The 25013-nt window shown below is 36.5% G+C and overlaps 1 protein-coding gene across 1 annotated transcript in view; it reads left to right on the plus strand.

Annotated features, from left to right (window-relative positions):
- EDIL3 (EGF like repeats and discoidin domains 3) overlaps positions 1-25013 on the plus strand; it is a 243264-nt gene that overhangs the window by 133362 nt on the left and 84889 nt on the right. The window lies entirely within an intron of this gene.

Genomic DNA, 25013 nt, shown 5'->3' on the forward strand with positions numbered 1-25013 from the left:
TTTTCCAATTTTTTTAATTTAACAATCGTAAAGGAAATCCACATTATCCAACTGGAATAAAATTTTAATAAGCAAAACAAAATTGACTATGGCGTTGGTATATAATTGAGTTATTTGGCTTCATGTTATATTTCTCTAAAAACAGCTTTAAAAGCAAAAAATTCCCTAAGATATGGCAATAAGACATATTAAGCAATTACTAAGTACTAATACAGAAGAACCTGAATACCTGAATATAGAATATCCTGTAAAATACTCAGAGTAATAGCTTCTGTTGGCAATAAGGAGTAGATTAGGTTTAGACACAGCACACAGCCTTGGAAGGACAAGCCCTGGTAGCACCTAAATATTGGTAGGAAGCTTTGCATCTTGGAGGTTCTTTTTCAATGATTTTATACTTTTAAAATGTCAATGAATACTTCTGAGGCAGCTGTTATATCAAAACAGTGTCAGGTGCAGGAAATGGACAGACACGTTTTGCCCTGTGTCTGCCTGCGTGTGTGACACCTTGGTTGTCATGGCTCCAACATCTGAATGCAATATTCAGAAACGTAGGAAGGTGGATGCTTCCACTTAGAAGTGGGATTTGAAACCATTAAAAACAGAACAACAGGACTTACAATTGTGTGGGCACAACAAGCTCGTTCATATTTTTATGATAATGAGAAGTAAACAGTTTCTGATTCCTATGTGTACAAAATAATTTTCATTTGTGACATATTAGTTATCTTTGTATTAACACAGCATAGTTATAAGAATGGTAGCTATTCTTCTCTAAAAATATGAGCTGAAAATATGCTGGTAAAATTTAGAACTAGAGAACATTATTTCAAATAATAAGAGCCTTTGTAGAGGTTTTCAGAAAAAAATTGGAATCAATTTTCATCGGTGATCTCTTTTTGTCTTTGAAGCAGCCTCCTTAGTAAGCTGAGTTCTGTTTGTTTTATAATGAGCTTATGAAGAGTCAGAGAAGCCTGCTGAAGGTTACACGTCCAGTAGTAGTCTACAGGGGATTCAACACATGTCAGGAGCCCATGTGATTTTTTTACCAAATATTTTGTACATCATTTAGTGAGTAACGGTGACTCCTTTCTTCAGGGGATATTTGTTAGCTTAGGAAGCCCTTTCATCATCCATTCCTGACCAGTAGAGCCCTGGCCACACACTTTGTCTCGAATGAGAGTTTCTGGGATTTCTGTGAACCAGCTTGCCCTCCAGATTTGTGGTTCAACATTGTAAAAATTGTGTATCCCTTTCAGTGTCACTGGACATTGAATACACAATACACACACAGAAATATTTGTAAAGTGCAACTCCTTTATTCTTTTAAAATAAATCAATTAAGAATGGAAATTTTCATAAATTCTTCCCACAGCACAATGATGTGTTATTAGTTGTGCCTACAGCTGCTCCATCCAGCAGACTTGGTTATGGTTAAGCTCACCTGGTTCTGTTGCTGTGGTTTATCCTAAAGACCTTTGTAATTGTTCTTCAAAGTCAATGATGCCATAATGAGTAGGTAACTCAGTTTTTTTACATTCATGTTTATAGATATCTCTCATTTAATGAAGTATTTGTTTGCTAGCTAACATCAAAATAAAATAAATTTATTTATAGCAAATATGCATTCATTATCTCTTTCATTAATGAAATTAGTATTACTGTAGGGAAACATGCCTCACTGAAATGAATTTTAAATGTCTAGTGTCTTTGTTCATTTTATGCTGCCATTATAGTTTTACTAGCAGAGTGTGTCTCTTGAAGAGTCCAAGTCTGGTCAGATTTTTCTCCGAGATTCTTTACCTACAGCTTCCAGCTAATTAGTTTCTGGAATTTGTTTATGTTTCAGAAGAAAAGGAGATATACATTAGTTTAGCTGGGACAGATCGTGACCCTAATATCAAGGCCAACTGAAGTCTTGAATTCTTATGCATTGCTTGATTTCCTTGCCCGGGGTCAGTCAAGAAATCTGCTGGTCAGATCCTCCATTTGAAGTGTTTTCTGCTTCCCACAGATCCTGATGTGCATCTGGCTGCTATCCTCCCCTTCCCTCCTCTTCACCTGTGCTTTCCTGGGTGCTGGGTGCTTGGTTTATCTACTCTTCGGCTCTGTATTCTAGCTCCAACCAGCTGCCTGAAGGTTCGTTGGCTATTTCTCCTCAGCCCACTCTCATCTCTGTTTCAGGAACTGCCCTGGTTTTTAAGCCATCTGATGCCTTCTTGCCTTCTGGCTTCTCAGCAACCCCGGGTGCAGCTTGCTGCCATATCCACTGTAGGCCCTCTCCCCACTAGCCCCTGTGCTCTTGGTTCCTGGTCTTGGTTATATCTCCAGAACTTCTGTATGTCCAGCACCCCCCATCTCTATGTGTCTGGGTGCTCCTTTTCTCCAGAAGGTTCCTCTACCAGATTCGAGTCTTCCTGGTTGCAGACCCAGAGATTTCAAAGTTGTCTTCTCTTTCTCCTCTGATTATAAGCTGATCAAATTAGTATAATATATGTTGCTCTTTCATCCTAAAAATGTGTTACTTTAAACAAATTAGGTTCCCTTTCTCTCCAAATGATGAATTTTATCAGTATTTCCCAAAATACACCTGAAAAACACTGCCTCCATAAGGTGCTCCAAAAAAAAAAAAAGTTCCGTGCTAAAATATATTTAGTAAATTCTACATCCTCTTTTATGTTCTTAATGATTCACATGCATATTAACATGGCAAAGAATATTAAGAAGCCTGTAGGAAAGAGATATGACTTTAGATTTGGCATTGTGAGCACAGAGAAGGCAAAGCCAGAGCATGTGACCATGCTCTAGCTTTTTTTTAACTTGATGATTTTCAAACTTATTTGATCATGGAGTGTTTTTTAAAAATAACAACCTTAATTTCCCTAGGAACCATTTTGGAATATAGTATATTAGTTAAGTTGCATTTCTGTGGCACTTTGTTGTTTTCAAAGGGATTTTCTAATATTTTTTCACTGCATCTTTGTAGTATTATGGATATGTGTGTGTGTGTGTGTGTGTGTGTGTGTGTGTGTGTGTGTGTGTGTGTGTGTATAATTGTTTATATAAAGTACTCTGTCTCAAATCATGAAAAAGCAACCTGTGGATATTACATGACTTTATCCTGTAAATGGCAGAACTTGACCCCAAAAATCCAGATTCTCTGTTTTCCATTCATTGCCACTTTTTCATGCCTGTTTGTTTCTGACATTACATAGAATGCGGTCTAACTTTCACAGCTTTTTTTTTTTTTTTTTTATGAACATGTTGTTTTCAGTACAGCAAAATATGCATATTCAAAAGCCTGGCTTTCCAATTCACTGCATTACTCTGTTCCTCCTCAATATCACAAATAATCCCATCAATTCTACATCTATATTTTCAAGCCAAGCATTTAACATTGCCTAAATGGATCCAAAGCTTTGTTTTCACTTCATCTGCTGAATGTCACACACAAGCTCAAGTTCGCCCAGATGTGCCTGAGGAACAGTCAATCCCTGTCACGAGTGAAACACGGGTCATAGAAAGCAAGGGTAGGAATATGGAAACAGTTTTCCTTACTGAGAATCAATTCCTAAGATCTAAAGGTTTGGCCAGAGAAGTTTACAACAGGACACAGATATTTATTCATCACTCAATATCTCTCTCTCTCTCTTCATTCTGCTGAAACGCTCTTGTCATTGACATGCAGTAAACTTTAATGTAGAATCCTTATTGGGAAATTCTCCATTTTACATTGAAATGCGACGCTAAACAAGAGACATTGTAGCGTTTCCCACTTGCTGGGTAACAGGAACTCTGCAATGAAAGCATCATTATTTTTGACTTGGCAGGGTGTTTTTTATTTAACAAGTCAGACCATAGACTCCTTGAATAATAAGATTTGTTATCACATAGATTTTCCTCTCTGCTTTCTTGTTGTCTTTTGAATTAGAATGCTACAAAGGAAGCAGGAGGCTGTGCAGACTTGTTCAATAGAATACCTTCACGTGTCCATGTACTCTAATTTTTATGCTGCTGAAAAGTATTAGGAAGTTTTTTTTTGGTAAAAACTTGTCCAACAGAAGAAATAGAAAAACCAGGAGGTATTTACCTATAACCACTATTAATTAGTTTCTAATTTATTTTGAAATACAGATACCTTGTTTCTGTATTTCAAAATAAAATATGAAATAAAATTGTACAGTGATTGCATTCGAAGTATTCATTATAATTTCAAAATTGTATATAACTATTATTGTATAGCAGCATAGCAAAACCAAATGTGCTTAAAGTGGTTAAGGTAAGTGAATAAAATAACAGCAAGGGTAACTGAATAACTATTATTTGTATTAAACTCTGGGCCACCTTTTTCACCTCTCCCAACATGCTGCCACTCATTGGAGGCTCAGCACTTGCTTCTTTCAGGAGAAGCATTGTGCAGTTTATCCCCAAAGCTGTAGGATTTGATGGTCCTTCATGAGTGTCACAGGAACCCATCTGTTCTGGTAGGCATATGTCTGATGGGCGGGGGGTGGATCTGTCAGATCCAAGGTAATGGATCTCAGAGCACTTTAGAATGCTATATATATATTTTTTTTTTTTTTTTCTACAAGCTGCCTGGAAGCTCTGTAATGGGAAATAGGGAAAGTTCTAAAAATAAAGCAGCTTTACGGATCTCAGTAGGGAAAAGCATGCCAACAGCTGTTGGTGTCTTCTTGTATGCTAGTCTCAAAATCGTTTTCTCAGAGTGTAGCTTGGAGACCTCCTGTGTCCAAATCAGCTGGCACAGGCTGGTGAAGGTGCAGATTCTCAAATCCAATCCCCAGAGAGTTCAATGTTACTAGGTTTGGGCTGGGTGTAGACATGTGCATTTTTGGACAGATATCCTTGGATTCCTGTGCAAGGTGAAGTTAAAAGAATTAGTTGTTTATGGCTTAAAACACATTCATTGAGAAGCAGCCATTTTAATGGGCCTTGATTAGATATGTTGAGTTGAAAGTTACTTAAGTATGTCTAATTGCAGTTTAAGAGTGGAGAATCGGGATGTTCCATTAAAGACATACCATGACACCAATATGAAAATCTCAAAAGCCCAGGCTTATGTTGATCTGACATTTATTAAGGTAATATATCCAGCAACAAGGTGTTAGTTTCTCCTAACTCTATAGAAAATAAAGTATATCAAAGATACACATATATAGAATGAGTTCTAAAATCTATGAGAAAGAGAATCTGATATCTATAAGTAAAGTAATCTCTGTCTAGGGAAAGTGTGTATTTTTTATACGTGCATAAGAAATGTGTATATTTGTGTATATATATGTAGTATAAATCCCTTATAGGAAATTATGAAATTTAAATAATGAATTTTTTTTTACTTTACCCTTTGGTATGCAACACAATAACAAATATTCCTAACACTGACAGTGAAGTGTTACCATTTTCTAAAGTACTGTTTGAAGAGAGAAAATCCGTTCAGTGAAGATGGAATCTCAAGTTTACTGTGATTGTATATTCAGCAGATCTTGGATAAAGTAGGTGCATGGCACATGTTGAAAGTTTGTTGAAGAATATTTTCAAGAACCGTCAATCCTTGTGTAGTTTGTGGGATTTTTAATTCACTGATGCTTTTGATAAGAGAGACTATATCAAAATGGTTTGGGTGTTAAACTCTACAGCAGGATTGTCTAGGTTCAGATCCCTTCTCTGCCACTAACTAGTAGTGTGAATGTAGGCAAGTGAATCTGCCTATTACTGCCTCAATATTTTGATTTTCTAAATAGGGATGATAGTATCTAACCTATAGGGTTGTGTTCAGGATTAAATGAATTAACATTTATAAAGTGCTTAACATATAACTGCTATGAAAATAAGAGCTATTATTTCACTGATCAGAATGACTCAGTATCCAATGAAACTATATACAGTATTTGCTTTCATTTAAGGTTGCCATATAAAAATACAGACACTTAGTTGAATTTAAATTTCATATAAATGGTGATTTTTTTTTTTTTTTTTTTAGTATAAGGAAATTCCAAATATCCTAGGGGACATACTTATACTAAAAAAAAACATTGTAGTTTATCTGAAATTCAACTTAACTGGGCATTCCATGTTTTATTTACCTGATCCAACAACCCTATTTCCCCTCCATCTCTTTTGCTTTCTCTCGCCCTCATGCATCGAATTGAACTAAGTTATGATGCTGATATCATGATGATTTTGGTCAATGGATAATTATTTTAGTATATTGTTCATCTGTAATTGTTTGGCACTCTGCCTATATTCCAGGTGGATAGGTATTGGAAAGTCCAATCGTTTATTAACTTTCAGGCAAATATGCTCAAATTGACTTCAACTTCAAAATTATTAATCTCTGTTTTGAGCTGAGGGAGAATAAGCTATTTTTTATTTTGGCTCTTCTGTGCCTAGTGGATTGCTAGGGATCAAATGAACTCTTTGAATCTACCTGTAAAGCCAGGTGATAAACTAAATCAGTCTCCTTTAATATATGGAAACTCAGTATGATGTTTTCCTCTTGGGAATGCGTTGAAGTTGCCAGGAATGCCTCTGCCTGACTCCAAGTGACATTTGAGATCTTGTGTCTACAGTTTAGAAATTGATACTAGATGACATGCAAGACCTTTTAAGTTATTTTATCTCAATGGATTGTTATTATTTTTTTAAAGCACAGTCTTTAGGACTTGAACTCAAATTTTGATCCCTTTAGCTTCTAGATATGTGACATCAGGAATGGTATTTTACCCTTCCATCTGGGAAACATAGCAAACGCCCTTTCCACAGGACAGTTGGAAGATTGAGTGAGATCAGGCCTATGAGGCGCCCCGCATGGCACTTTGGGGTAAGAGCCACACATGCATCCTCTTCCTTGTCTCTTCCTCAGAATAAACATGGAAACACTGGAGATTAGCAGCACTGACGCAGAGTGTGATTCCCACATCCTGTGGCTACATTATTTTAACTCAAAGGACAAAGGCAAAGGAGGAACCAGAGTGCTTTATATCCTCAGCTTTGAATATGATTATTTTATATATTTCATTAGCTGCCTAGATGGCTGGATTTCTCCACAGTAGCTTCACTTAACTATTCAATGAAAAATGCTGGGACAGCCTACCAACACAGCTCTCTGTGAGATTACCCATTGTCTACAAACGCAGCTTTTCTTCTGAAAAATATTCTCTTAGGGAAGCTATCCTGGTGTAACAATGCATTTGTTTTCATTTGTTTGTTTTGAGTACAGGGGGTACATGCATAGGTTGGTTACGTGGTATATTGCATGATGGTGAGGTTTTGGCTTCATTGAACCCGTCACCCAAGTAGTGAACATGGTTCCCAATAGGTGGTTTTTTCACCCTCACCCTTTAGGAGTTCCCAGTTTCTGTTGGTTTCGTCTTTATGTCCATTAACAAGGTATTTGCAATAGAAGCTGACAACACGGTCAGGCATCCCCTGATGACAGCTGAGTTATTCAGTGAAGAGTTCAGCACCTCCATGTAAAAGGATTAAGAAGGGTATCTTGTTGGAATTGTCATGGAGAAGGTAGAGGCAGAGATAGGAGACATTCCTTTAAACACATTTGCAGAGCAAGCACACCATAATTTATGACAAAATGATTATTTAGAGAGGCTTTGTGGAAAATTGATAGAGGGACTACAAATTCCCAGGTCTCTATTCCTTGGAGCTGACTTTTCTCCCTCAGGTGTGAAGTGGAAGACAGACTGGGTGCAGATTGGCCCTGATCACCACCATAGAGAGCTACCCAGGAATGTGAGAGAGAAATCAAGGACCCAGCCCCTCTTGGGTCTGAGTTCACTGTGCAGAGTGACAGGCAACTTTTTTTCCACTTGCCAACACTACTAAGCAACAAGGCAGAGGATGACAAATAATTGTTTTAAATTCCATGAGTGTTTTGGGATTATTCTTGTTTGTTCCGCCATGGAGGTCTATAGAAACATAGTAGTAGAATCCCAGTTTTCTCATTATTTAACTTGAGAAAAAAATGCACCTGGAAGATATCATATTTTAAAATTTTTGTTTAAAAATAATATCATGAATTAAAATGCTAATAAGGTTTAAATATAGACAGTATAAAAATCTCAGGAAGTTTTGTTCTTTTTTTAATATCCTGAAACATGCTTATATACAGCATAAATATATTCACTTTCAAGGTGTTCTTTCCAAATGGATCAAATAAATGCAAAACATATTAGAAAAATCTATCTTAATCCTTATACTTTCCTTTATAATTGACAAAGTTTACCTACTTTTTGATATCTCTAGAATAAAGTAGAAGCTACAGAGAAGTTATTTTCTAGCAAAAGTCAAGTAAAGCAGACTGTTTTTCTATGTGCCCAGAGCCACAAAGACAAGATGAACAGTGGCATTACACTGGCCAGTTTACGCATATTAAGAGACAGCTTTACCCAAGAACTTCAATTTCAAATCCTGGTAGCCCAATAGGGAGAAAGAAGGGAATATGAATATGGCAGCTCCAGACAAAGAGAACTTGGGTTACTATCTGCCTGTAGGTGTATATTTTCAAAAGCACTCTGTCCTCTAGGTGGGCCCATGATGCCAGGGCCTGCCATGGTGAACAGAGCCTGGGACACTTCTCAGTCCCCTTCTGTCCTTTCAGCTGGGTCCCCTTGTGTAATGATGATGTGTAACTTAAACCGTTCAGCCTTGTACTACAGCCCGGAAATGACCTGAAATGAGCCCCTGACAGAGGGGAAGGGGAGCAAGGTAGAAATTTGCTTCAAGTACAGCTTTGACCTGGTTCTGAATGAGATGGGCTCAGCAAGCGGGACTGGGGGAGACAGAGTCTTCTAAGTAACCAACCCTGCCCCCTTCTCTGTCAAAAGCATCGGCCCTTTACTTGACAAGCAAAAACCAAACACAAGAAAGAGAAAAATACAGTTTAATAAAAATAAAGACTCTACCAGAACTTAGCTCTGGATGAAAAGTGCTCCCTCACAAAACTGAGGTTTGATGATGTTGCAGTTGTATTGTGCTGAAATCCCTCAAGTCCTTGATGACTTGCTGAATCATGCCTCTATCAATGCTGAATGCAGGACTCTAGAATGCCTACCTGCCTAAGATCTACTGGTGGAAGTGATAAGTACCAAAGAAATGATGTAAAATGTGGTATTTAGGAAAGTTTTCACCTTGAAATCAGCAAAGTAGCTGAGTTTCTGTTTGGCTGTGGCGCTAACTTATTGTCAGCTCCCAAGCAAATGCCCTGTCTTTTCTGGAACCCAGATTTCTTGTTTTCAAAGTGGAGGGAATATCCACAAATGGAAATAAAAATGCCTGTCTATCTTATTAATACCTGCCTGGTATCCAGCGGAAAAAAACATGGTATATCTACGACTGTGCATTAGCTAATCCAAGTAGGATCCAGAATGATCTTCCCTCATGAGAAGCACTAAATCTGCCCACACCTACCCCAGCCACACATGTAGTGCTCCCTGTTGCCTTTCTTAGGAGGGACAGGTACCACTGGTGTTCAGCATCGTTACACATCATCATCCATGTTACCCAGGAGGTAAGGGCACAACTGGTGATCATTGGTTCTCATTTCAGTGATTTTATTTTGCTATCCTATGAGGTTTTGACAAAATTTGCACTTTTTCGCAACATAACTTAGCATCACTTACCGCTCATGCAACAGATATTTATCAAATGAATTCTAGGTTTGGATTCTGGCATCCAGAGGTGAAAATGAAAGATGGCATTCCTGCCCTTAAGAAGGCCAGGCTCAGTGGCTCAGCCTGTAATCCCAGCACTTTGGGAAGCCGTGGTGAGTGGATTGCCTGAGCCCACGGGTTCATGACCAGCCTGGCAACTCGGCGAGACCTCCTCTCTCCAATTAAAAAAAAAAATTAGCTGGGCATGGTAACGCACACTTGTAGTTCCAGCTACTTGGAAGGCTAAAGCGGGAAGATCACTGGAGCCCAGCAGGCTGATGCTGGGGTGGCTAGGAGCATGCAACTGCACTCCAGCCTGGACAACAGAGTGATGCTGCGACTCAAAAAAAGAAAAAAAAGAAGTCCATAGTCAGTAAAAACAGAGCTGTAAACAATAAAGAAAAGAAAAGAAAATTGTATGTCTTTGTAAATTAGAATACTTTTTTATAACTTAGAGCAGAGATCTGGCCTGGGGGTCATGGAAGACATACTGAGAAAGGGTGTTTGAGCAGAGATGTTAAATATGAGCAGGAGTTAATTGTGCCTGCAAGTAGGAAGAAGACTGAATAAAAAGCAAAACAAAATTTTAAAAGTTTCAGAAGGAACATATGTGTAGTCCATGAGTAAAAGAAAACATGCCATGTTTGAGAAACTGGAATAAATTTCTAACAATTTGGTAGAAACTTTTCACACATTAACACACATACTCAGCATATTATTTCTAATAAAGTGAGAGCATAGTAATAAAATGAAATATGGAATGTTTGATACAATAGTCATACCAATGAATGGCCCCATTTCAAGAAATATTCACATAAATATTTGCTATGAGTTAAATGAATCTAATTTTAAGGGATCATCATTACTTTTAAAAGTACAACTTGTGTTATTTCTTAATCCTCTAGCTAAGAAAAGTTTTCAAAATATATGTCATTTAATATTAAAGCAAAAAGTTTTTGTTATAAAATTTGGAAAGAAGGGAAATGAGATTATGACCCTACCATGAGAAAGCTGAATTAATCAGAAAGATCTTTGGTAAGATTTAGTTATAATGACATGAGAATGAACTTTGCTCCTGATGCTGCAAAGTTGCATCAAGTCTAGAATAAAAAGCTTTATTTATATGGATACTTAAATGAAATATCTTTACCTGGAGCTCTTACTAGTTGGAATTCAGATGTTGGATTCAGGTTCATTATTCCCAAAGTCATATTTGTTTGAGAAGTTTATTCTACATTTTAAACTCTATTTAAAAATTATCAGTATGGTTTTACAGTCTTGATAAAAATCAATGTCATAGAACTTATTTTAAAAAACATTATAAAATTTGTCTTTCAAATGTCTAAGAACTAGAAGAAGTTCACCTACTTGGACCTACAGCACTTATTCTGTGGAATTTGATATGACCAGCCTGGCCTAGACTACAGAAGACCTTTGTCTTCCAAGGGTTTGCTGACTGGTGAGGAGGTAAAATACCAAAGATCCCAATTACTACAGTTCAAATCCTAGCTCTGCTTTTTATTCTTCTTATTAGCTGGTATATGAGTTTCCCACACAGGATTACTTGTCTTCAAAATGAAGCTAACCTTCCATCTAGGGACTGTTGTGGAACTGCAATGAGATTATCTCCAAGAATGTTCTGACCAAACTACCCAGCACATAAGAGATGAATGGACACTCCCACAAGGATACAGTAAGCACAGTTATAGCAGGGGTCATTTTAGATAGGTTGAAAGCAGGTTATATAAAGTTCTATTATATAAAGTTGACTATGATGTAGTAATGATTTATATGACTAGCCTGCAGTCTGATTAAGAGTCTTTCTGTTACTTCTAGAATGACCTGATCACTAATTCTCACCAAAAATGGGGGTGTGGGAAAAAACACAAGCAACGTATTCTTCAGTCTTTGAGAAAAATCAAAACTTAGTTTAATTTTTTTAAATAAAAAATGTGAAATGAGAAACAAGTACCATTATTTTCTCAATGAAATGATTGCATCTAATTTTGTTGTGTGCATCTGTGTTTGTGTTTAATGGCAAGTGCAATTACGCACCTGCAATGTGGGGCTCTTCTAATTTTAGTAAAATTGATGAAACTATTTAGAAAATACATAACAAATTGCTCTTTTAAAATGAGTAAATTTGAATGCCAAAGCCTTTTTATGCATCAAAATTTTGGTCTTCTAATTATACTCAGTAGCTGCACACAAATATTATGTCCACCAGTTCACCCTTCAGTCTTTCCAGTAGGTTCAGCATCTTGCTTTCTGCTGGACTGATGGTGGCTGCAGGCCAGCTAGTGCCCCTCTTCCCTTCTGGAAGAACTTCCTTTCCTGATAGGGCCGTGCAGGAAGGGAGGTACCCTCTGTTCTTGTGTCAGAAACGTAGCCATGAGGGTCAAGAGAACAAATCCTTTGTGTCTGGGCCCTATGTTAACATGTAAAACCACATACAATGCAGAATCCAGATCACTACATTGGCATATCCCAGCATATGGAAGGTGACTGGGGCTTACAGAAAAGGTCCCAGAGCTCTAGAAACACATCAGATTCTCAGGATTTTTTCCAAATCTTATTTCCCTAGGTATTCCATGCTAACCTGTTAGTGTTTTAATACTTTTGAGTTACATGTATCTTGGAGGTTGTTTAGAACAATTTTAAAGTCAGATGAGATAAAAACATTTTTTTAGAAAGTATGGGAAAAGCCAGGCTCAGTGGCTCAGCCTGTAATCCTGCGCCTTTGGGAGGCTGAGGTGAGTGGATTGCCTGAGCCCACGGGTTTGAGACCCACCTGGGCAGCGAGACCTCATCTCTACAATAAATCAAAAAATCAGCCGGGCGTGGCAGCGCATGCCTGTAATTCCAGCTACTCGGAAGGCTGAGGCGGAAGGATCGCCAGAGCCCAGCAAGCGAGGCTGCGGTGGCCAGGAGCAGCCACTGCACTCCAGTCTGGGTGACTGAGTGAGACTCCAACTCAAAAAAAAAAAAAAAAGAAGTATGGGAAAGGTGAAGAAAATAAATTATCAATTCTTATTGGTCAAGTGGTTTGATTTTTCAAATGCAAAGTTGTATTTTGATCTGGAAATAATCAAGTTGGAATTAATCACCAGTGTAGCAAGTGGTCAAATCTTGCCACATGCAGGTAGTAGAGAAAGCAGAGGAGTTAGAAGTCACTATCTCCATGGAAGTCTCCTACCCTATAATCCCAGTCAGGATCGCAAGTTGTGTAACCGAAAGGGGTTTGAGAACAAATTCTTGGCAGTTTCTTGATGAGTTCCTCTGCTGGTGTTGACAGTCACAGGCTTGAAAGTATGACCTCTTGAAGCCAACAGTGGAGTAGTTCAGACCTGGGGGTCCTGGACACTGCTGTATCTCTTTGAGCACATCCAAGGCCAAACCCCTTGGAAGGGTCCTCAACCCCACTGGGCACCTCTTCTCACACTCAGCCAGTCATTTCACAGCACATTTCAAAATATTTGTGTGTGTGTGTGTGTTGGAGTCTCACTCTATCTGGGTGACAGTGGCCCAGACTGGAGTGCAGTGGCCGCTCCCGGCCACGGCAGCCTCGACCAACTGGGCTCTAGCAATCCTTTCGCCTCAGCCTTCCAAATAGCTGGAACTACAGGCACGCACTACCATGCCCGGCTATATTTTATTTTTTTAATGGGAGAAATGCATCACCATTTATTTAATAGCAAATGGTGTGATGTATGTTTCTGAAAGTGTCAGGAATACTTTAAAATTCCCATTAGTAATCACCGAATCGCAAAGCAACCATGGTCAAAGGTCATGTCAATATTTTTTTTCTTGAAATTTTCCTGGATGTTTCAGAACAGAACTTGAAAATGCAAGCTTTTTACCCAAACTGTTATTGGCATTAATAAAACAGTGCTATGTCTACATAAGCTATGTGACTCAGAAACTTAAGGCAAATATTTTTAAAACTCTGACTGGAAACTCTTGGTTTTTTAAAAAGAATGTGGAGACTCAAATTCCTGTTATATTTGCTAAGTATTACAGTTCTTTAATTTAAGGTTCAATTCTCCTTTTTTCACCCACAGAAACCTATTTTTCTTTTTCTTCTTCTTTTTTTTTGAGTTGGAGTCACACTCTGTAGCCCAGACTGGAGTGCAGTGTCCGCTCCTGGCCACTGCTCCCTCGACCTGCTGGGCTCCAGCGATCCTTCCGCCTCAGCCTTCCAAGTACCCGGCTAATTTTTTGATTTTTTGTAGACATGTACCTACCATGCCCGGCTAATTTTTTTATTTATTGTACAGGTGAGGTCTCACCAAGTTGCCCAGGCAGGTCTCGAACCTGCGGGCTCAGGCAGTCCACTCACCTCAGCCTCCCAAAGCGCGGGATTACAGGCTGAACCACCGAGCCTGGTGAAACCTATGTTTCATGCAGAATTCTAGGTATACTCAGAAGCACCTATTGTCAAATAAGGTTTATTAGTTCTAATTTATGAATAATATGCTAAATATTAACATTAAATGTATTATATGATTTTTCTATTTAGCTGTTCGGATTTTTTTTTTGGAAATGCCATATAGATATCTTATAGAGTACACACAAATCTGAAAGGTTATGTGAGTAGATTACAAGAATTGCCTTTCTAATTATGTTCAATATGGAACAGAAGGTTAATTGATCTTATTGGAGTGATCCCCTTAAAGGTTTTGGGTTTAATTAAACAGTAGTTGTATTTAATTAATTTCAGACAAAACTTCATTTTTAATTAAATAGGAAAAGGCATTTAGCAATCTTACCTGAATTCTTTTCTGAGAAGCTCTTTCATAAGAAAAAGACAACACTAGTTTTTTTCATATCTCAAGAACAAGTATGCTTTCAGATACTATCTCTTGTTTCTCTGGTTCATGGGACCTTCAGTGATGTTTTGTGCTAATACATCCAGCATATAGGACATTACAGCTGAAATATTTCTGCAATATTTAAAATTCTTAAAAAGACTTTTGTGTCATCTTTAGTTAGAGCATCTCTAGTGTCTTAGTTGGCTGCTTGAACAAAAATCCAATAGACTGGATGACTTAAACAACCAAAATGTGTGTCTCATTGTTCTGGAGGCTGGGACATCTGAGATCAAGTTGCCAGTTTAGCAGGGTTCTGGTGAGGACCCTTTTCCTGGTTTACATGGGATCATTTTCTTGGTGTGTTCTCACATGTTAAAGAGACAAAAAGGAACCTCTTCTCCCTCTTTGTATAAGGACACTAATCCCACTCATGAAGGCTCTATGCTCATGACCTAATTGCCTCTCTAAGGCTCTATCACCAAACATCTACTGTAATAACATTGGAGATTAGACATTCAATATATGAATTTGGGGAAACCCAAACATTTAGCCTTTAACATACGGTAGTAAGAGGTCAACGAGTAGATTTATCAACTAAGTCACAGTCACAAAAACAAATCCAGGCTTTTACCTGAAAATGTTGTTTGCTAAAGTAAAAATTAGCATCCAAGTTATTTTTTACAATTTAGCAAAATTTCTTAATGCCAACATATGCTGTCAATGCTTGACAAAATGTGTCAAATACGTATGTCATACAACTCCAGGATTGAGCCCTAATGTAAACTATGTACCCTAGATGATAATAATATGTCAACTTAGGTTTAATTATTAGCAAATGTTCCACTCTAGTGGAGAATGTTGATAGTGGGAGAAGTTGTGCATATGTTAGGGTAGGAATATATGGCAAATCTCTGCACTTTTCACTAAATTTTGCTGTGAACCTTAAACTACTCTTTAAAAAATAATCTGTGATGGTTAGTTTTATGTGTCAATTGGCCTAGGCTAAGGGATGCATAGATAGTTAATAAACATTATTTCTGGGGGAAAAAAACCACAAGCTTAATAGAGTTATAGACTGATTTATATTATCCCAAAATTCATATGTTAAAGTCCTAACCACCAGTACCTCAGAATGTGAATATATTTGGAGATAGTGTCTTTGAAGAGGTAATTACGGTAACATGAGGCCATGGGGTAAACCCTAATCCAATGACTGATGTCCTTAAAAGAACAGGTTATTAGGACATAGACATACACATGGGAAGACCATGTGAGGACACAGGGAGGAAATAACCTGGAGAGGACTGAAGAGAAACTTTCCCTGCTAACATCTTAATCATGGACTGTGAGAAAATAATATTGGTGGTTTAAGCCACAGAGTCCACAGAGCACTTATCATGGCTGCCCTAGATACAAATACAATTAGAGTTAGTCTACAATAGGAGCCTACAAGTGAGGAGTCCCAGGAACATCCTGCGATGGTTAGTGTTGTCTGAGAAGGTGAGAGGAAGAGGTACAAGACATCAAGAGGTACGGGCCACCACAGCACACTGAACCCTGACCACACCTCCGATCTTAGGTCCCCTGTGATTCTGCTGCCGTCAAACTCAGATTCAGTGTCCTAGTGTTCCTCTGTGGATAGAACCTGGAGAGGACGGAAAATGCTGCCTCGTTCATGGGAAAATCAAATCTCAGAGGCTGAAAACTCACAACATTGCAGCATACTCTGTCAGATACTACAAGTTATATGTTTAAATTAATATATTTTATCTCCTTCTATATTATGAGGGTTTAAATACAGCCCTAGGAATAAACAAAAACTTAATATACATGTTCTTGTCCTGTTTATCATATCACAACTGTATCTTAGAAGATTGCTTTGCTTGATAGATATTTTTAGAATGACTCCTGATGCATCTATTCCTCAAGGAAAGCCATTTAACCTCATGCTTAATGTTTGTGATTTTGAGGTTACAAGGATGAACATGAAAAATGTAGATAAATAGTTTGAACTTTGTGAGAAATATAAATTAATATATAAATTAATTTTTAAGGACTATTACTTACGGCTGAGTTCGGTGGCTCAGTCTGTAATCCCAGCACTTTGGGAGGCCAAGGTGAGTGGATTGCCTGAGCCTGCGAGTTTGAGACCCGTCCAGGCAACTTAGCGAGACCTTGTCTCTAGAATAAATCAAGTGGCTCAGCCTGTAATCCCGCGTCTTTGGGAGACTGAGGTGAGTGGATTGCCTGAGCCCGTGGGTTCGAGACCCGCCTGGGCAGGCGAGACCTCATCTCTACAATAAATCAAAAAATCAGCTGGGTGTGGTAGCGCATGCCTGTAATTCCGGCTACGTGGAAGGCTGAGGCGGAAGGATCGCCGGAGCCCAGCAGGTCGAGGCTGCGGTGGCCGGGAGCGGCCACTGCACTCCAGTCTGGGTGACAGAGTGAGACTCCAACTCAAAAAAAAAAAAAAAAAAAAAAAAACTAGCCGGGTGTGGTAGCACATGCCTGTAGTTCTGGCTACTTGGAAGGCTGAGGCAGAAGGATCGCTGGAGTCCAGCAGGTCGAGGCTGCAGTGGCTGGGAGCATGCCACTTGCACTCCAGTCTGGATGACAGAGTGAGACTCCAACTCAAAAAAAAAAAAAGAATATTACTTATATTTAGATAAGCAAATGAGTATATAATTACAAAGTATATCACATGTAAAATTTTAAAAGTACTTCTGAACTAAAAATACACAGAGAAAAAAGAAAACACAAGCACCTTTTACCACTAGCTACTTTTGCCCACTGCTTATGTCTCTTTTCCTAATAATTGCATAGTAGATTTAGAGAGAGTCAATCAGGATATTCAGATACAAATAAGAATTGATATTTAGAATTCTTTCAACGTAATCTTTATAGATATATGAGTATTGAGCTTGTGCTTAGATCACTCTAGTCATAGAGAATTCCATTCATTCCTGTAATATTCTAATTATTAGGCTGCCCTTTGCTAGATAAAGCTTCCCTGAGTTTGTAGTCACTTTCTTGCTTTTATACTCTAAATAGAACATGATACCCTTGGCAAACTCATTTGTCTTTCTCTGGGTGCAGGATTTTTTTTTTTTTTCATTATAGCTCTTTTAAAATGTTATCCCCAGTACTGAACACAGAGCTCCGTAAATGGTCTAACCACTTGGAGATCACTCTGTGAGGGTATCCCTGCCTCTGACTTGTAGACATAGACTTTAATTTTTTAATTAATGCAACCTACCATGAGAAAGGGTTTCCTTGCTGTTGCTTCAGTATTATCAGCCTAATTTTATGATCAGCTTAGTTTTAGGAAAGTTGAGTACTCCCTTTTGGTAAAGATGTCAAAGTAGCTTTTTATACTTATGTTTTTATTTCTATTATTTTTCAGAGTGAGACTCCAACTCAAAAAAAAAAAATGTTAACTCATAGATGCTCTAGAGTAATCAACACATACTATTCTCCATGGCAGATATGATATTGCACATCACAAAAACTAATATAATCTAGTTTAAGCTCAATATGAGAAATAAAGGAAGATGTATTCTTAAATGACACATTTTGACCCTAATAATGGTGAGGTTCTGTTTTTCCATTTATGAACTGACTAGACAACACATCAGAGTAGCTGCACCTATTTAATTAACTTGAAGATGAGAATTTAAAGCAAATTTTATTAATTATATAACTCATAGTGAAAGTTGCTGTTGGAAATTACAAGTAAAAATAAAATTGACTTTGACTAAATCCAAAGATAGTAAAATTTGCATTGACTAAATATTTTTTTAAAAAATCAAATATATTGAACTAAGTTAGAACTAATAAACTTAAACCAAGAAAATTGGACTTGGTAGAAATGGCCACAAAAAAATGCAAAGGCAGAAGGTTAAATAGTATAATTTTATATGAAAAAATGATGACTAAACTGATTATTTGTTGTGAAGTCAAAATAGGAGAGAATCAATTTAGTAAAATAATTTGATGAAAATAAAAAGAATAACAGAAGCACATTTTTCTCTGAAAAAGAAATTGATTAAAAAATTAAATTGGCTCAATGAAATTTGCCTCAGAAAAGCTTTCTTATGAAAGCATCAATGTTAGCATAATTCTGATGAAATATTTATATTTAAAACATCTGTGGGATCAAATGAAAATCTTATCCTCTACAAGAGGGTTTTGAGATTTCGTGTATGTGAAATAATAATTTTCAGTAAACATTTAAGCTATTATGGATTGAAATCGCGTACTACTTAGAGCCCGAAACAACACACAGCTAGAAAGTCACAGATTCATGATGTAAATCCAGGGATCCTGACTGCCTGTTAGTGCCCTTTCCTCCTGTTCCAGACTTTATCATGCTTTCTTATACCTTATCACTCTCCCCCTGGAGTAAACGACAGCAGGACCAGGGTCTGCACTCACACTTTGATCCTGAAAAGTGCCTAGGATTAGGACCTTGTTCACTAGGGGCTCTCAGCAAATAGTCATTAAACGAATGAATACATGACTAAACACTCGGCGTCTCTAGACGGAAGGAAAAAGAAAATGAGGCCCTTGATGCTACAGGAAGTTTATGAAAATATCTTCCTTGGCTATACTAAGTGATATTTGATTTTAAGATAGGCTATTGAAGAGTAATGCCAGAAGACTATATTGTATTTAAAAAGTGATTGAAAATTAATTAAGTAGGAATGTTTTCTAGAAAATAAACACAATAACTCTGAGAGTGGTTTACTCTTTAGGGTCTGCTTAGTCAGAGCATGTCTGCATCAGGTCAATTAAGAATGAAGCATAGGTATGAATTTTGCATTGCCTCTGAGAAGGATTGCCTGGTATGAATACCAAGGCTAATCTATGCTGAAATAATCTCTAAATCCTGGAAATTGGGTTACAGTCTATCATTAAGGGCTCAGAGCAAGTAAAATTTTAATGTGCTACATATAAATGAAAACATTAAAATTAATTATTCAAATTTAATCTGCTTTTCAGCTTCACAGAAAGACATAAGTTTAAATTGAGCCTTGCTGTTGTGTCATTTGAACTGTAATCTTGCAAGTGATTTCAATAATGAAATAATTTTATGGGGTTTTTTTGGTTGAAAATGGGATAATTTGTCATTTTACCTTATGTCAGTTAATAATTGGGTCCACAGTATACAATACAAAAGAAAAGTCTAATGGGAACCTTGATACCCAACTGTTTCTTAAAATGAACAAATCTCTTAAGCTTCAAATTTGAATACAATGGAAGTGGCCAAATGCATTTTTTCCACTTACATTAAGCTTGTTCTGACAGAGGGGGAGGGGCAGTATGCAGGCAAATAGACTGTACTTAGACTTTTTGCAGTTTTGAAATTGCTAAATGAGTAAAATTATATATGTCAAAATACTGCTTAATAGCTACACTAGGCCAAAGGATAAGTTGCTTTGATACATTACCAATGTTTAGACTAAATTCATGCTGTCCAATACCTATTTATTCTCAAAGTCACATCAAGTTAAAAGGCGTACAAGAGGTCCTTTGCACAATGAACTACTTTGTTTATTATTGCAAGATGTAAACAGCATGAACAATTTGTACAATTAACTAGGTTTTAAAAATATAAAGAATGCATGTGTCAGTCATTTTCTTTTGCTTGCTTTATTTTGTTTTTATTTTAAAATATCTGAGAAGTAAAGATTGCATATATTCAAAATGTACAGTATGATGATTTGATACACACATATATTGTGTTATGATTATCACAGTCAAGTTTATTAACACATCCATCACCATCACCCATGCTGTATACTAGATCCACAGAAATTGTGTCAGTAATTTTAGTAGATTATTTTTTGAAGTCACTTATTTTCTAGTTTTATTGTTTTTGTCTTTAATTTTTATTGATATATAACATTGTACATATTTCTGTGACACGTGCTTGTTATTTACATAGAGTAATGATTAAATTAGGTTTTTGAAGTATCCATCACCTTTAGTATTTATCATTTCTATGTGGTGGTAACATTTCTATGTGTTAGTTGACCTCTCTTCTAGCTACTTTGAAATATGCAATATATTTTTGCCAACTATAGTCACTGCTCTTGAACATTAGAACTTATTCCGTCTACCTAACTGTACGTTTATGCCCATTCAGTAGCCTCCCCTATTTCCCTCTTCTGCCCTCACACCTTTTCCAACTTCTGTTATCTATCATTCTATTCTCTGTCTCCATGAGATCAAGTTTATTTTTTAACTCCCACATATGAGTGACAACATATGGTATTTTTCTTTCTGTATCTAGCTTATTTCACTTTTACAATGACCATCGTTTTATTTTTTTTATGACCCAATAATATTCCATTGTGTATGTATGCCATATTTTCTTTACCCATTCATCCATTGATGGGCACTTAGATTAATTGCATATCTTGACTATTATAAATAGTGCTACAATGAATATGTGAGTACAGGTATCCCTTTGATCCCTTTGATATACTGATTGTTTTTCCTTTGGATAGACACCCAGTAGTGAGATTGCTGCATTGTAAGGTAGTTCTGTTTTTAATTTTCTGAGACATCTCTATACTATTTTCCATTATAGTCATACTAATATACATCCCCATCAACAGTATATGAGTTCTCTTTACTCCACATCTTCTCTGGCAGCTGGTATTTTTTGTCATGATTGTAATAGCCACTCTAGAGCAAAATGGTGTTTCATTGTGGTTTTGATTTGCATTTTTTTGATGATTAGTGATGTCGAGCATTTTTTCATACCTCTGTAGGCAATTTCTATGTGTTCTTTTGAAAGATGTCTATTTATGTCTTTTGCCCACATTTGAATAGTAATATTTGGTTTGTTATTATTGATTAGTTAGACTTCATTGTATATTCTGGATATTAGGACTTTCCAGATGAATAGTTAGCAAATACTTTCTCCCATTCAACAGGCTGTCTCTTCAGTCTTTTCATTATTTATTTTGTGTGCAAAAGGGTTTTACTTTAATAAAGTCCCATTTATCTATTTTTATTTTAGTTGTTTGTGCCTTTGAGGGCTTAGCCATAAAATCTTTGCCTAACCAATGTTATAAAGTATTTTCCTTATATTTTATTCAGTAGTTTTATAGTTTTGAATCTTACATGTAAGTCTTTACTTAATCTTGAGTTGATTTTTTTTATATGGCAAGAGATAATGGGTCAGTTTCAATCCCCTGCACATGGATGTCCAGTTTTCCCAGCATCATTTATTGAAGAGATTGTCCTTTACTCAGTGCATGTTCTTGGAACATTTGTCAAAAATTACTTGACAGATTTCTTTTTTTATTATGCAGATTTATTTTTGGATTATTTAGTCAGTTCCTTTGAATTGTGTGTCTATCTATATGTCAACATCATACTGATTTGGTTACTACAGCCCTGTAATATATTTTGAAGACAAGTACCATGATGCCTCCAGCTTTGTTCTTTTTACTCAAGAATACTTTTACTATTCTGACTCTTTTTTGTTTTCATACAGATTTCAGGATTTTTTTTTCCTACTTCAGTGAAAAATGGCATTGGTAATTTTATAGGGACTGCATTGAATGTATAGATCGCTTTGGGCAGTAGGGTCATTTTAACAATATTAATTCTTCTGATTCATGAGCATAGGATGTCTTCCATTTGTTTGTGTACTCTCTTTAATTTCTTTCATCAATAGTTTGTAGTTATCCTTATAGACAACCTTTGCCTTTTTTGGTTAAATTTATTCCTAAATATTTTTTGTAGCTATTGTAAATGAGATTACCTTTTTAATTTATTTCAACTATTTCATTATTGATATATAAAAACACTTCTGATTTTTGGTGTGTTAATTTTGTATACTGCAATTTTATTGAATCTGTTTATCAGTTCTAGCAGTTTTTTTTATGGAGTCTTTTGGTTTTTCTAAATATAAGATCATGTAATCTGCAAAGAGGGCCAATTTGTTTTCCTCTTTTTCAGTTAGGATACCTCTTATTTCTTTCTCTTGCCTGATTGCTGTGACTTGGACATCCAGTAGTCTGTTGAATAAGAGTGGTAAGAGTGGGCATATTTGTCTTGGTTCCAGTTGTTAGAGGAAAGTCTTTCAGTTTTTCCCCATTCAGTATGGTATGTTTTGGAGAGATGTTCCTTTTCTACCTGGTTTTTGAACTTTTATCGTGAAAGGATGTTAAATTTTATCAAATACTTTTTTTGTGTCTATTGAAACAATCGTGGTTTTTGCCCTTCATTCTGTTGTTATAGTCAATCACATTTATTGACATTTGTGTGTGAAATTGTCCTTGCATTGCTAGGAGAAATTTCACTTGATCATGGTGTATTTTTCTTTATGTGTTACTTCAGTTTGCTAGTATTTTGTTTAGGATTTTTGCATCTATTGGACAGTATTTTTCCTTTTATATTGTATCTGAGAATGGTTATGGCATCAGGATAGTGCTAGCCTCATAGAATGAGTTGGAAAGAATTCCCTCCTCTTCAATTTTTTTTAATTTTTTATTTTTTGGAATAGTTTGAAGAGGATTGGTATTTGTTCTTTACACAGTTGGTAGAATTTGGCAGTAAATCCATTTGGTCCTGGTTTTCTTTTTTATTACTGATTTAATCTTGCTATTCAGAATTGTTCTGTTTAGGTTTTCTGTTTCTTTCTGATTCAGTCTAGGTAGGTTGTATGTTTCTAGGAATTTATCTATGTCCTCTAAGTTTTCCAGTTTGTTAGCGTATAGTTGTTCATAATAGTTTCTGGTAATATTTCTTATTTCTGTTAAGCTAGACTTTAGAGTACAAGGACCTAACAGACATTTACAGAGCATTTTATCCACCAACCGCAGAATCCCATTATTCTAAGGGAACAATCAGTAAATGAAGCATTCTCGAGGATAAGATCATATGTTAGACCACAAAACAAGTCTAAATGAATTTTTATAAATTGAAATCATATCAAATATCTCCTCAGACCCAATGGGATAAAACTAGAAAATAAGATTGGGCTCAGTGGCTCAGCCTGTAATCCCATCACTTTGGGAGGCCGAGGTGAGTGGATTGTCTGAACCCACATATTCTAAACCAGTCTAGGCAACTTGGCAAGACCTCATCTCTACAATAAATAAAAAATTAGCCAGGCATGGTAGCGCACACCTGTGTTCCAGTTACCTAGAAGGCTGAGGTGAAAGGATCACCAGAGCCCTGCAGATCGATGCTGGGGTGGCCGTGAGTGTGCCATGCCACTGCACTCCAGCCTGGTCAACGGAGTGATACTCCAACTCAAAAAAAAAAAAAATAGAAAATAAAAGGAGGAACTTTATACACATTCATTGATATTAAACAACATGCAACCATTTTGGCAATGCAGAAATGAAATGTAAATTTAAAAATTTTTGGAAACAAATGAAAAATGGAAACATTAATATCAAACTTGGAACACAGGAAGAACAGTGTTAAGAGGGAAGATTAAAGGAATAAATACCTGCATCACAAAAGTAAAGTGATTTTTAAATGAACAATCCAATGATGCACCTCTAGGAACTAAAAAAGCACCAAGCCCCACATTAGTAGGAGGAAATAAATAATAGTCACATACACCCACTAAGTGCCAATAAAAATTAAAAATAAAAAGATCAGAGCAGAAGTACACAAAATAGAGACTGAAAAAACAATGCAAAGGATCCACAAAATGAAAAGTTAGCTCTTTGAAAAGGTTAAAAAAATTGATAATTCACTAGTTAGACTAACCAAGAAGAAAGAAGACCTAAATAAACAAAATCAGAAATGAGAAAAGTACATTACAACTCTCTTTAGTTTTAATATATTTCTCCTTTATTGGATAATTTCTCTTTCTGATTTGCTTTTACTTCTTTTTAAAAGTTCAAGTAACTTTTTCTTTAGTCTTCCTAAAAGTAGAAACTGTATATGTATGTCTGTGTATGTGACATTCTTTAGGTTTACTTTTGTAGCCTTATATAGTAAGGAGATGTAAAGAAGAATTAGAAGGGTAGTTCTCTAATACAATTTTGCTTTGAAGAGGAAAATAATTTTTGTATACATATATTTAGACTTTTTTCATCAAATCATACTGTTCTTGCTTAGAGAAACAGATTTATATAGAGAGAGACGAATCACTAGGACGGATATCAGTACCAAAGGGTGTGTGTGTGTGTGTGTGTGTAACCAGCTTGTTATATTCTGTTGTAAAGTTGGGCGAACTTAGAGTCAAAGCGCCTTTTAAAAGAGAGTAACCACTTTAACCAGGTAAAAATTATTCCACTAAAAGTTAAAGAGATGCAAAGAAGAATTGATTATTAAGTAGTCAATAAAGCTGTTCCCTTGATTAGAAATCTAAATGTAACCCCCTCTGGACTCCTCCTAACAGCTGCCATTTAGATTGCTTGATTGTAACAAGAAATGAGTTTGACCTGACATTTTTGTCTTTAATTCAGGCAACTTGTCTCTGGAGAAATGGCCTAAAAGAAAGCAATCTTCTTAATCCATATTTCCTTTGGGTAAA

This window comes from Carlito syrichta, unplaced genomic scaffold, assembly GCF_000164805.1.
Source record: "Carlito syrichta isolate Samal-C Ts95f unplaced genomic scaffold, Tarsius_syrichta-2.0.1 Scaffold307659, whole genome shotgun sequence".
NCBI lineage: Eukaryota > Metazoa > Chordata > Mammalia > Primates > Tarsiidae > Carlito > Carlito syrichta.